The sequence below is a fragment of the Gekko japonicus genome, unplaced genomic scaffold (genome assembly GCF_001447785.1).
Source record: "Gekko japonicus isolate JY-2015 unplaced genomic scaffold, Gekko_japonicus_V1.1 scaffold2284, whole genome shotgun sequence".
Classification (NCBI taxonomy): Eukaryota; Metazoa; Chordata; class Lepidosauria; order Squamata; family Gekkonidae; genus Gekko; species Gekko japonicus.
The window spans coordinates 10057-21385 of record NW_015161472.1 but is presented as its reverse complement, the minus strand read 5'-3'; positions in this window follow the sequence as shown (position 1 = coordinate 21385).

Genomic DNA, 11329 nt, shown 5'->3' with positions numbered 1-11329 from the left:
TTGTTGTTGTTGTTGTTGTTGTTGTTGTTGTTGTTGTTGTTGTTGTTGTTGTTGTTGTTGTTATAATACTCTGGTCACATTATAAGAAGATGGTCTGTATGGCCCCTACCAACGGTATGATTCTATAGGACAAAAGTCACTGGAGAAGACAAGAATGCTAGGAAGAGTTGAAGGCAGCAGGAGAAGAGGAAGTGTCAACATGAGATGGACCGACTCCATCAAGGAAGCCACGGCCCCCAGTTTGTGAGTCCCAACCAAGGGTGTTAATGATAGGAGGTTTTGGAGGACATTAATTCATAGGTCCGCCATAAGTTGCAAGTAACTTCACAGCACTTAATATACATATGGCACACACTGTGGGGGAGAGAACAAAAAAACTCGTCTTGCATTAAATACAACGTTTTACACAAACATTTGGCAGTCAAGTCAGTGAACCTTTTGGGAGATGAAGTTGGCATTTTTATCTAGTGTTGCCATTCCCCTGGCTGTGCCGGGGAACCCCCCAATTTTCAGGGCTTCAGCATGGCACCGGTCACCTGGCTGGCAGGGGAAGCCCCACCCCCGAACAGAGACATCACCATGATTTCATTACACCAGGGACATCGCGCAGAGGACGCTCTGGTCTTTGGGCAAACTATGGTTTGAGGCCGAAAAAAACAGAGTTTGGCCAAATACCAGAGCATCCCTGCCCACCCCGGAACACCCTCCCCCCAAATAAATTCCCCACTGCAGCCACAACAAGTCCTGGCAATCCTATCTCTATCTCTCTGACTCTCTTATAGACCCCCTCTGAAGTCTGAGGCTAAGAGACAGTCCTTCAGTTCCAACATTATGAGTGCACTGTTTGATAGGCCTTTTACAATGCAGTCCTTTGCACAGTTATTCCAATTTAAGCCTGTTGATTTCAGTGGGTTTAGACTGGAAGCTCTTTGCAGAATTGCACTGTTTGTCTGGCGGGAGCTGGTCCATGGGGTCGCGAAGAGTCGGACTCGACTGTGCGACTGAACAACAACAACAACAACAACACTGTTTGTCACCAAAGGGTAAAGTAGGTCAACTAAAGGTATGGCCATATGGTGATGGATGGCAAACTGTCTTCTTGAAAACTTTCCAAGGATATTTCACTGAGAAGTCAAAAAGAACCCCCAAAACCATGTGGTATCCAAAGTTAGCAACCCAAATGGACAGGCATACCCACTGTTTTGTGTCATTGGGTTGGTCTTATTAAAAGTTTTTATTTAAGTATTTTCTACACTGTTTTTATCCCCAGTGAGGATTCAAAGCAGCCTACAAAATACAATTTAGTAAGCCAAAGGCTTATAAGAAGCTACATTTGGGGCTGTGGCTGGATCTACTTGGCCATCTTATCCAAGGCCACAGGCTGCAAGTCAAGGACTAAAAGCCGGGGACCAAGAACCCTTTGGTTCTTGACCTTCACATCTGTGGTTCACGGCCAGGCTTTATACCTGCAACAGGAAGAGAAAACAGAAGCTCAGCTTGGATTTTATACACTTGGCAGAGATGTTCCCAACATGGCCCCTGCCTGCTATTACATGGCTTTCATTTTTGGATTTTTCTGTGGACCAACACGGTTACCTGGATCTTCAGTGAGAAGGAAAGAATTGGTAAGATGCAAGATGCTATGTCTGTCCACTGTCAGTCTTCCCCCACAATAGACAGCTGCAGAGAACCATTAGCTGTCTCTTGTGGCACACTCTCATCCGGGAGGAGGTAGGGTGACCAACTCCAGAATGGGAAATTTCTGGAGATTTGGGTTTGGTGCTCAGCAGGGATGCAATGCCACAGAGTCTACCCCCCAATGCTATCCTTTCGTCCAGCTCCAGGGAAAGCGGTCTCTGTAGTCCATGTAATACCAAGAAAACTCCAGGCCATACCTTAAAGTTGGTAACCTTAGCAGTGGCAAGGCACAACAGAACTGCCTGGTACCCCAAGGGAAGTGAGCCCTAATACCCACATTTGGAAATCATAATGTGAATGCATGCTGTCCCTTTAGGTGGCATAGTAGTGTACATGTTTTATTTATTTATTTATTTGACTTGTATCCCACCCTCACTGCCACTCTTGTTCACCATGGATTGGAGTGTTCTTCTTTCCCCCCCTTCCCCCCCCCCCATGTCAACCATCTGTGGAATGTGGAAGTGGTTCAGAGCATGATCATATCCCATCATGCAAATTATGGGGCAGCACACTCATCAACAATGGGCAGGAAGCCACAGAGGAGACTTTAGTACTGTATAACAACAGGATGATACCATTTGACAATATAAACTTGATTGCTAGGTGCACAAATTGCTACAAAACACGCATGGCCACATGGATTTGTTTGCACAGACAAATGAAACACTACACAGAGATACAAAACACAGCAGTGAAAAACAAAGTTTTAAAAAATGCAGATGCACGGCAATACTAATAATCGCAGTATGGGGATTTGTATGCACACAAAAAGAAATGCTGCGTGATGTATGCTGCAGAAGCTGCTACAATTTTCAGAGATTCCTTGGCTGAAAAGTCAAAACTAGAAAACGAAAGTCTGAAAGCAAGATCTACAGAATGTTCTGAGATTACCCGATACTACAGCCCACAGAACCGAAGTAGGTGTGGTCCTGATCTAAAACCTCGAGAGACCATTGGGAACCCTGTGGAGAACCAGCATAATCAATAAAATATTTTTTTTAAAGGAGGTTTGCAGAATGCTGTAATAAGACACATGGAGAGTGAGTTTTTGATCTCTTCTGAGCTATCACATTTTTATGCCACTGTCCCTTCAAGGAACTCAGAACAGCAGACATGGTTTCTCTTCCCTGCCTCCCATTTATCTTCATAACCACCACATCAAGTATATTAGGGTGAGAGGAAATGACTGGCTCAAAGTCACCCACTGAGGTTCAAAACCAAAGGGGTATTTGAACCTGGCTTGCCCCATTCCTAGTCCCTAATCACCCCATTACACAGTCTTCTTCAAAAGTGGAAAGCTACTCGTAGAAGAGCTCTGTGAGATTTAGAACCCTGTCACATCGGCAAAAGAAAAGAAGATGTCAAGCTGATAAAAGCTATTACCTGCCATACCTACTTGTGGCCTTATTTATATGACCTTTCTCCATGCATGATATTAGCACCTTTTGTTACATATGTACAGAATTTCACAACACCCCCTTAGGGTGAAATTATTTACAAGGGAGCCACAGTGACAGAAATGTTTTCACCCCATTTCTGAAATACATTAATTTTGAAGCCAGATCTATTTCACACAATCCTCCATTCCCTTAAACAGGTGAATGCAGGTGTGGGGGGTAAGGTGTACCATTTGCCTTGTGGCAGCAGGCGATTTCCCACCCTGCCCTCAGTTCCCTGCCCTAGGAGGAGCAGGAGATGGAGGGGAAATAGGTTGTTCTAGGAATTTCCCCAATGATGATGTTCTAGGAATTTCTCCCAAACTCTATGGCAGGGGTGGCCAAACTTGCTTAATGTAACGGCCACATAGAATAAACATATGTTTGAGAGCCGCAAAACATGAACAAATATTACACATATACTTTTATTGAAAAATATGCACATTTGCTTTTTATTAATACTAGACTATCCTGAGCTGCAGTGTTACCCAGAAGTGGCATCACACCCCCCCTGAAACCCTACTCTCTCCAGGCACTGCCCCCCAAATCTCCTGTCATTTGCAGTCACAGAGCTGGCAGCCATAGTGGGGAGAAAACTTCAGTCACAGGGCTGCCAGCAGTACACTGGCAAATTATAGGAGATTTTGAGGACAGTGTCTGGGGAGGATATATCATGTCTGGGTAATGCTCTAGGAATTTCCCCTAATTTCTATGGTGAAGACCAGTGGTGGCCAGACTTGCTTAATGTAAGAGCTACGTAGAATAAATGTCAGATGTTTCAGAGCCGCAAGACATGAAGAAATATTACATGTTTTTACTGGGAAATATGCAAATTTGCTTTTTATTAACATCAAATGAAACGGCCAAAATAATAACAAAAGCAGTAAAAGTAGAAATTGATAATGATATTTATTTGTCCAATGATATTTGTTTGCCAATGATATTTAGCTTCCCCAGCCACTCTGCTGGGAGCCGCACAATATGTGTGAAAGAACGGCATGTGGCTCCCAAGCCACATGGCCACCCCTGGTGAAGACCATCAAGACATGGGGAAATTCCAAGAACATTACTATGGAGGCCACTTTCCAGCCATTTTTTTTTTCTCCATTTCTCAAAAGTTGAGGATTAGATCCAAATACTATGGAGGCCACTTTCTAGCCATTTTTCTTCTCCTTCATTTCTCAAAAGTTGAGGATTAGATCCAAGGGTCAGGGTGCTTTGTCCTGTTCCCAATTTGTGTGCCTTATATCCATGAATGTGGGGGCCAAATGTGACACACTATTTGGCACCCTAGTCTTCCTAACTGTCTGCTTAGGAGTAACTTTTACTACAGTTTCCCAATATGGTGCCTGCAGACACCTTTCCTGGTGCAGACACCTTTCCTGGTGCCCACCAAGGTTTCTTTTAGAAAGCTGGCAGGACCAGGTGGGGCTTTTGAGCAGCAGGGCTTCTGAATGGCCATCAGAGATCTGATCGGTTGGCCAGATTTTTAAAAAAGTTGTTTCGGCAGCAGCTGCCACCACAGCATAAAGATCTTACTTTCAGTTATGCAATGAAGCTGTGTGTATGCAAGAAAAGAATTTTAAACAATATGCTCATTTTAAAACGTATGCTGTTAAACAGCTTGAAAGCGTAGCTGGAAAGTTACTATTAGAGTTATACATGACCTCACTCCCTGACATTTTGTGGCTGGCTCTGCCTCTTGCGGCACCAATTTTGATACTGGCTAAATCTCCTGCAGCAGCCATTTTGTGGTTGCACCCCACCACCCTATGTCAGAATTCCAAAGGTGACTCGGAGGAAGAGTGAAGTAAACTTATTCAGCCCTGCTGAAGTGGAATACATGTTTTAAACAAATAAATAATAAGCCCAACTTTGGAGCTGCATGGGGCTATTCAGTTCAGGAAATTTTTTGTTAAAAAACATCTTGTGTAGTTTGGCCCTCAAGTCAGACCTCATCAACACTCACAGGAGATTAAAAAAAAACACCCTCCTTCCTCTGGCCCCTCACCCTGGCATTGTACCTTTCACACTAACTGGGATTCTTAACCCAGTAAAGAATATTGGGGAGTTGGAGTTGAAGACTCTTCCATTACGGAATACACAAGCTTCACAATAAACCAGTTTCATAGCCACCATAAATACTTTTGTTGGCATAGCTGCCAGAGCAGGAGTTTCCAGTGTGGCACCCTGCTGAAACCTGTCCTGGCACTTGCCATATGTTTTTAGAAAGTGGGCAGGGCCAGGTGGGGTTTTTGCTTAGCAGGGCTTCTGATTGGCTGTGCAGATTTTTAAAAAGCTGCTTCGGCGGCAGCTTTCTCCGCAGCGCAAGGATCATTCCTGTGTGACTGTAGGTAAACTGTGTGTAGGCAAGAAAAATTCAAACAATATGTTAATTTTAAAAGGCATCCTGTTAAACACAAATTGTGCCTGAAATGTTGAAGAGTTACTATTACAGCTAAACACAGCCTCACTCCCCATCAATTTGTGATTGGCTCCACCACCTGCAAAGGCCATTTTGTCTTTGCACCCATCACCTTGTGTCAGAATTCCAAAGGTGCGCCCACAGGCTCAAAAAGGTTGGGGATCCCTGTGTTAAGAGTATCTGACTAGGACTGGGGATACCATCTTCAAAAGCTCACTTGTTGCTTGGTGGCAGTGCCATTCTAAACAAAATAACATCTGTCTAAGGCTAAGCCCATCAAATCAGTGGACTCAGAAGTGCGAAACTGTGCTTAATGTAGCCTGTTTGCAACCTTGGGCTAACTAGTGCTGCCTAGCCTACCTCACAGGGTTGTGGTAAAGATAAAACTGAGAAGAGAACCATGCTAGGCCACCCTAACCTACGTGAAAGAAGGGTGAGGAAAATGTTTTAGGCACCTAAGGGTCTGATTAGATAATATGTTAAACAAAAACACATGAGGTGGAAGGGAGGGAAATGATGAAGCCCTTATTGTCATGGGCATGCGTGCCCAGGAGCCAACTTGGCCCCACACTATTTTTAAGGTGAATGCCAGGTCACACATTCAACACAGGTTGGATTAGAGTTTTTTAGCCTCTGGCTCACACATTTTTGTCTCAGCTCAGGAAGGAGGGCTCCAGAGCAAACTAATTTATGCAGTAGCTAAATCGCTTGCTCACAACTTTAAAGCCAGTAGCTCACAAAGTAGAAGTTTTGCTCACAAGACTCCACAGCTTAGAGGGAACATTGCCCCACACTATTTTTAAGGTGAATGCCCGGTCACACATTCAACACAGGTTGGATTAGGATTTTGTATCATATCAAAACAACAAAGTATTTTTTCTCTGTTTCTCAGTTGTTATCAGAACTGCATTGCCAGAGAATGCTAGCATAGATTCCTCCAGTGATGCCATCTTATTTCCAAGTAAAATTATTCTTAAGTATTAGAAGCCCACAGTGGGTGTGAGTTACAGCCCAGGGAAGCCAATTATTCTATTCCAAGACATTCATTAAAAATCTAGAGAGGGATAAGTACAGGGGAAATGAGCAAGCCTGCTTGCTGACAGGACAAAATTATTCGCTATAATGAAGTCCATAAGAAAATTAACGGGGCGGTGGATTTTTGCCTCTCCTGTCAGGCAAGAAGCAGACCTCACCCAAAGCAACCAGTCAGCTGCAAGTAGGAACAGACCTGTAAACAGGGTGACTCTCCTCTGCAGCCTTGAACAGCTTTAGGAGTCATTCTGAGCAAAGATTGGGATAGCAAAAAAATGTTGTGTATGAAGCAGTGCTCAGAAATAAGCCCCATCACAGCATTTCTCTGACCCCCTCCCCATATCCTTTCATGGTTCTTCCAGTACCCTTAAGACTTTAACTGAAGACCCAGGCTATGATGGACAGACATATTCCTCTCCCACTCTGTTACTTGCCTCACCCAGGAGGGTGGAACATCCTAAAACACATGTTTGTTACTTCTCCACTGATTAGGAATGCCAAATTGCACTTATCTGCACTAATTTTCTGTGGTCAGGACTAGGTGTGTATCCACACTGCCTGTTCCTTCAGCTTCTAATCAGGATAAGGAAGGTGTGGCCAGCCTGACACTCCCTGTGGGAGACCACTTGTCTAAGAAGCCAGACTTCCTTATCTGCACACTCCAGTCCAGTGGAAATTTTTTTCTTCATAAAATGCATACTCCCTAGTTGTGGACGGCCATTTTCATCTTCCCTCTCAGTCACCCAATGGTGGGTATAATATGGTACACAGATAAAGACTTAACAGAATAAGGAATTACTTTTTAAAAGCTTCAATATGAGCAGCAGTGGTAAGATCTTGCATAGCAGTTGCTAACTACTATAGAACGAAGGTCATTCAGTTTAGAGCAAATCCTCAAATTACCCATTCGTTAACACTGTAACATAGAAGATAACGCAGCAGTCCACCCTCCAAAGCAGCCATTTCTTTAAGGGAACTGCTCTCTATCTTCATTTGTAATTCCAGGGAATCTCCAAGCCCTACCTGGAGGTTGGCAACCTTATTTAAAGACATTCCGACACTACAGTGGAGGTACACCTCAGCAGATATGCTGGAAAGCAATTGGAAGATACGACAGTAAGTTTGTATTTGTATTTCAGCAAGAAACCACATCAAATCAGACATTCATAGTAACTTCAGTGGTAACTGTGTCCTGGTTCTGATGGTACTCATAAATGTGCGTCTGTGTTGTATCACTTTGAGTGAGGGTTCATATGATTGAATGCTTCCACATTCCCCACATATAGAAAGCTAGCAAGTCCAGGCAATGGCTAAGTCACATCCCTTTCCTTCAACATGCTGGTGATTCTGCATTTCCAATGCTAAGTAGAAAGTGATAATTCAGTGCCATCAGGAGGTCCACCAGTGGCCCCACAGGTGGACCTCCTGATGGCACTGGTATTTCTGGCCACTGTGTGACACAGAGTGTTGGACTGGATGGGCCTTTGGCCTGATCCAACATTGGCGTCTCTTATGTTCTTATGTAATTTTCTACATTTACTGTTGTGAGAGGAGACCCCCCCCCCCAAAAAAAAGCCAGCACAACCAACAGTGAGCTTACCATATCAGTGAAGGAATTAACAATTTTGCCTCTGTTTTTACCCTCGTAGTGTAGTTTCCCTCAATATCCTCACCTGCATCAGCTACTCTCTTCTCTTTCTTGATGGGAAGAGCTGTCCTCTTATATCTCCCTGCAAGGAGAAAGGAAGCACTGAAGGGCACCTTTAACTTCTACCTGCAACATGGAACCCATTCTTAAGTTTTTAATTGCAATAGTGTTCAGAGACAGCCCTAAGCTTTAAAATAATGGAAAATGCCTTGAGACAGATACCACTTTCTATGGTACATTCCCAGATGTATACACCTTTTTTCCTACTCTCCCTTCTGATCCAGGTGGGGCTTTGAACATATACGAAAGCATGCAAAATCTGGGTGCTCCTACGAAACAAAGGAAGCTAAGCTATGGAGACTTGTGAGCAAAAATTCTACTTTGTGAGCTACTGGCATTAAAGTTGTGAGCAGGTGATTTGGCTACTGCATAAATCAGTTTGCTCTAGAGCCATCCTTCCTGAGCTGAGACAAAAATGTGTGAGCCAGAGGCTAAAAAACTGTGAGCTAGCTCACACTAACTCAGCTTAGAGGGAACACTGGTGGGAACCTCTGCATAGTATCATTCCATACAGTCATAAGACCACAAGAAGAGCCTTGCTGGATAGAGCAATAGTCCATCTAGTCCAGCATCCTGTCTCACACAGTGGCCAAGTAGTCTCAGGCTCAGCAGTCCACCCTCCAAAGCAGCCATTTCTCTAAGGGAAGTGATCTCTGCCATCATTTGTAATTCCAGGAAACCTCCAAGCCTTATGCATTTGTGTGTGCTACAGCAGGGGGAGAGAGGCGTATGTGGTTCATATTTTAATTTTTTAAAATAGTGAAATTCTGTTCTATAGCAGCTTCAGCTATAATTTCCAAGGCAAGATGAAATTCCCTAGAGAATTGAACAGCACATATTAGAACAAGTATGGACAAAGTAAAAGGCAGGTAATAGTACGGGGCAAAGTTACAGGCCTAGAGAGAAATGTTTTGTCCCTTTATTAGAGGCTTGATACATGGAAATGGACAGTTGAAGCATTTCAAGGAATAAAGGTAATAATATCACCTAGTAAATGACATCCTATTAAGCTTCTGGTAAAGGAACAGGACATGTTGTTGCGGTGCCTTTGACAACTCTGGTTGCCTGCAGTTCAGCGTCTTAACCACTTGAGCCACCGCAGCTCCTAAAGGTAATAATATCACCTAGTAAATGACATCCTATTAAGCTTCTGGTAAAGGAACAGGACATGTTTCTCCAGACCCTTTGACAACTCTGGTTACTTCCGAGCCATCATAAATTACACTTCCAGACCAGATGAAATACCAGTTCAGCCCAGACTTCAAAATGAATGTACTACATTTATACCAAAAACTCCACCCTCCAAATAAAATCTGTCAAAAGTCAATCTTAAAAAACAAAACAAAAGAAACCCGAATACAGAAGAATGAAATACAGCAGTTGGAAAAAACACTATCTGGACTCTCAGGAATAAATGAGCAAGCAAATATGGGCAATTCCAGGGGAAAATACTAGAGAAGAATAGTTTACCTGATTTCAAAAGCAGAGTACAAAAATTCAGAGGTATACAAATCATGAGCAGTGATCCCTTTCTCCAACCCATCACCGGTCTCTAACCCCCTTTTTCTTTCATTCCCTATGTTTTTTCTCCTGTATATGGTTCTTTCTCTTCTCATAAATTTAAAAAATGGTTGTTGAAGCATCAGCTGATCTAGCCAAATACTACTACTTTTGAGAACTGAAGTTGTTCTTCCAGATTCTAAACAATCTATTGAACAGTCAGCTTACCAGTTCTGTTGGGCCTTCTAGCAGCCTATAGGGATGCCAGCCTCCACGTAGCACCTGGGGATCTCCCGGAATTATAGCTCACCTCCAGATTACAGAGATCAGTTCCCCAGGAGAAAATGGGTGCTTTGGAGGATCAATTCTATGGCATCGCACCCCACTGAGGTCTCTGTTCTTCCCAGGCTCTATCCCCACTGGTGGCTAAGCAACCTTTACAGCAACTTTGCCAAACCACCAGAGCAAGAATTATTATTAACTAGCCAGGATGGGGGGGGGGGATTAACCAACCTGCCTTGGGGGTCTCTTTCTCCTAAAGATATCACCTGCAGCACTCATCAGGTGAAGCTTTTCCTAAAATGGAGCTAAAGTCTGATACTTACCTGCTAATTGCTACAGATCAAAGTGCTGTGTAAAAGGTAGGGTTGCCAGCTCTGGGTCAGGAAACACCTGGAGATTTTGGGACTGGAGCCTGAGGAGGGTGGGGTTTGGGGAGGGGAGGGACTTCAACGGCGCATAATGCCATAGAGTCCATCTTCCAAAGCAGCCGTTTTCTCCAGGTAAATTGATCTGTTGCCTGGAGATCAGTTGTAAATTATCCCAAGAGATCCCCAGCCACCACCTGGAGATTGGCAACCCTAGCTCAAGGGCAGCTTCAAGAACTGGCTCCAGACCTGGCAACACTGAACAGTTTGAGTACAGAGTCGAGTTGCCAACTTCTAGATGGCACCTGGAGATCTCCCACTATTACACTTGATCTCCAGGTGACAAGAGATCAGTTCCCCTGGAGAAAATGGGTGCTTTAGAAGGTGAACTCTGTGGCATTATACCCCACTGAAATCGGTCCCCTCACAGAACCCTGCCCTCCTCAGGCTTCACCCCCAAAATCTCCAGGTATTTCTCAACCCGGAACTGGTAACCCTAAGAAAAGACTGAAAAACAAAGTTCTCATGCAAACAAACTGAAGGCAATCCGGTCTGTTTATGTTTCAACAGGGCTCACCTGAGTGTAAATCAACACCTTAAAAAGGCATTATATCATCACTAGGGATTAAAAAACACATGCCCTTCTATGTTTTTTAAGCAATATGTTAACTATTGATGAATGGGAGTTGCCAACATGCTTGGAGCAAAAGTCTCTAATCCCTTAGTAGAAGTTTAATATGTGGAAATGGGCCACTCAGGTTTTCATGATGTGGAGGTAAATAATGTAATCTGGTAAATAACATCCCATTAAGCCTTTATTAAAGGGACAGGGCATTTTTTTCTGCAGGCCACTGGCAGCCCTAATAAATACAGGAAACCAATA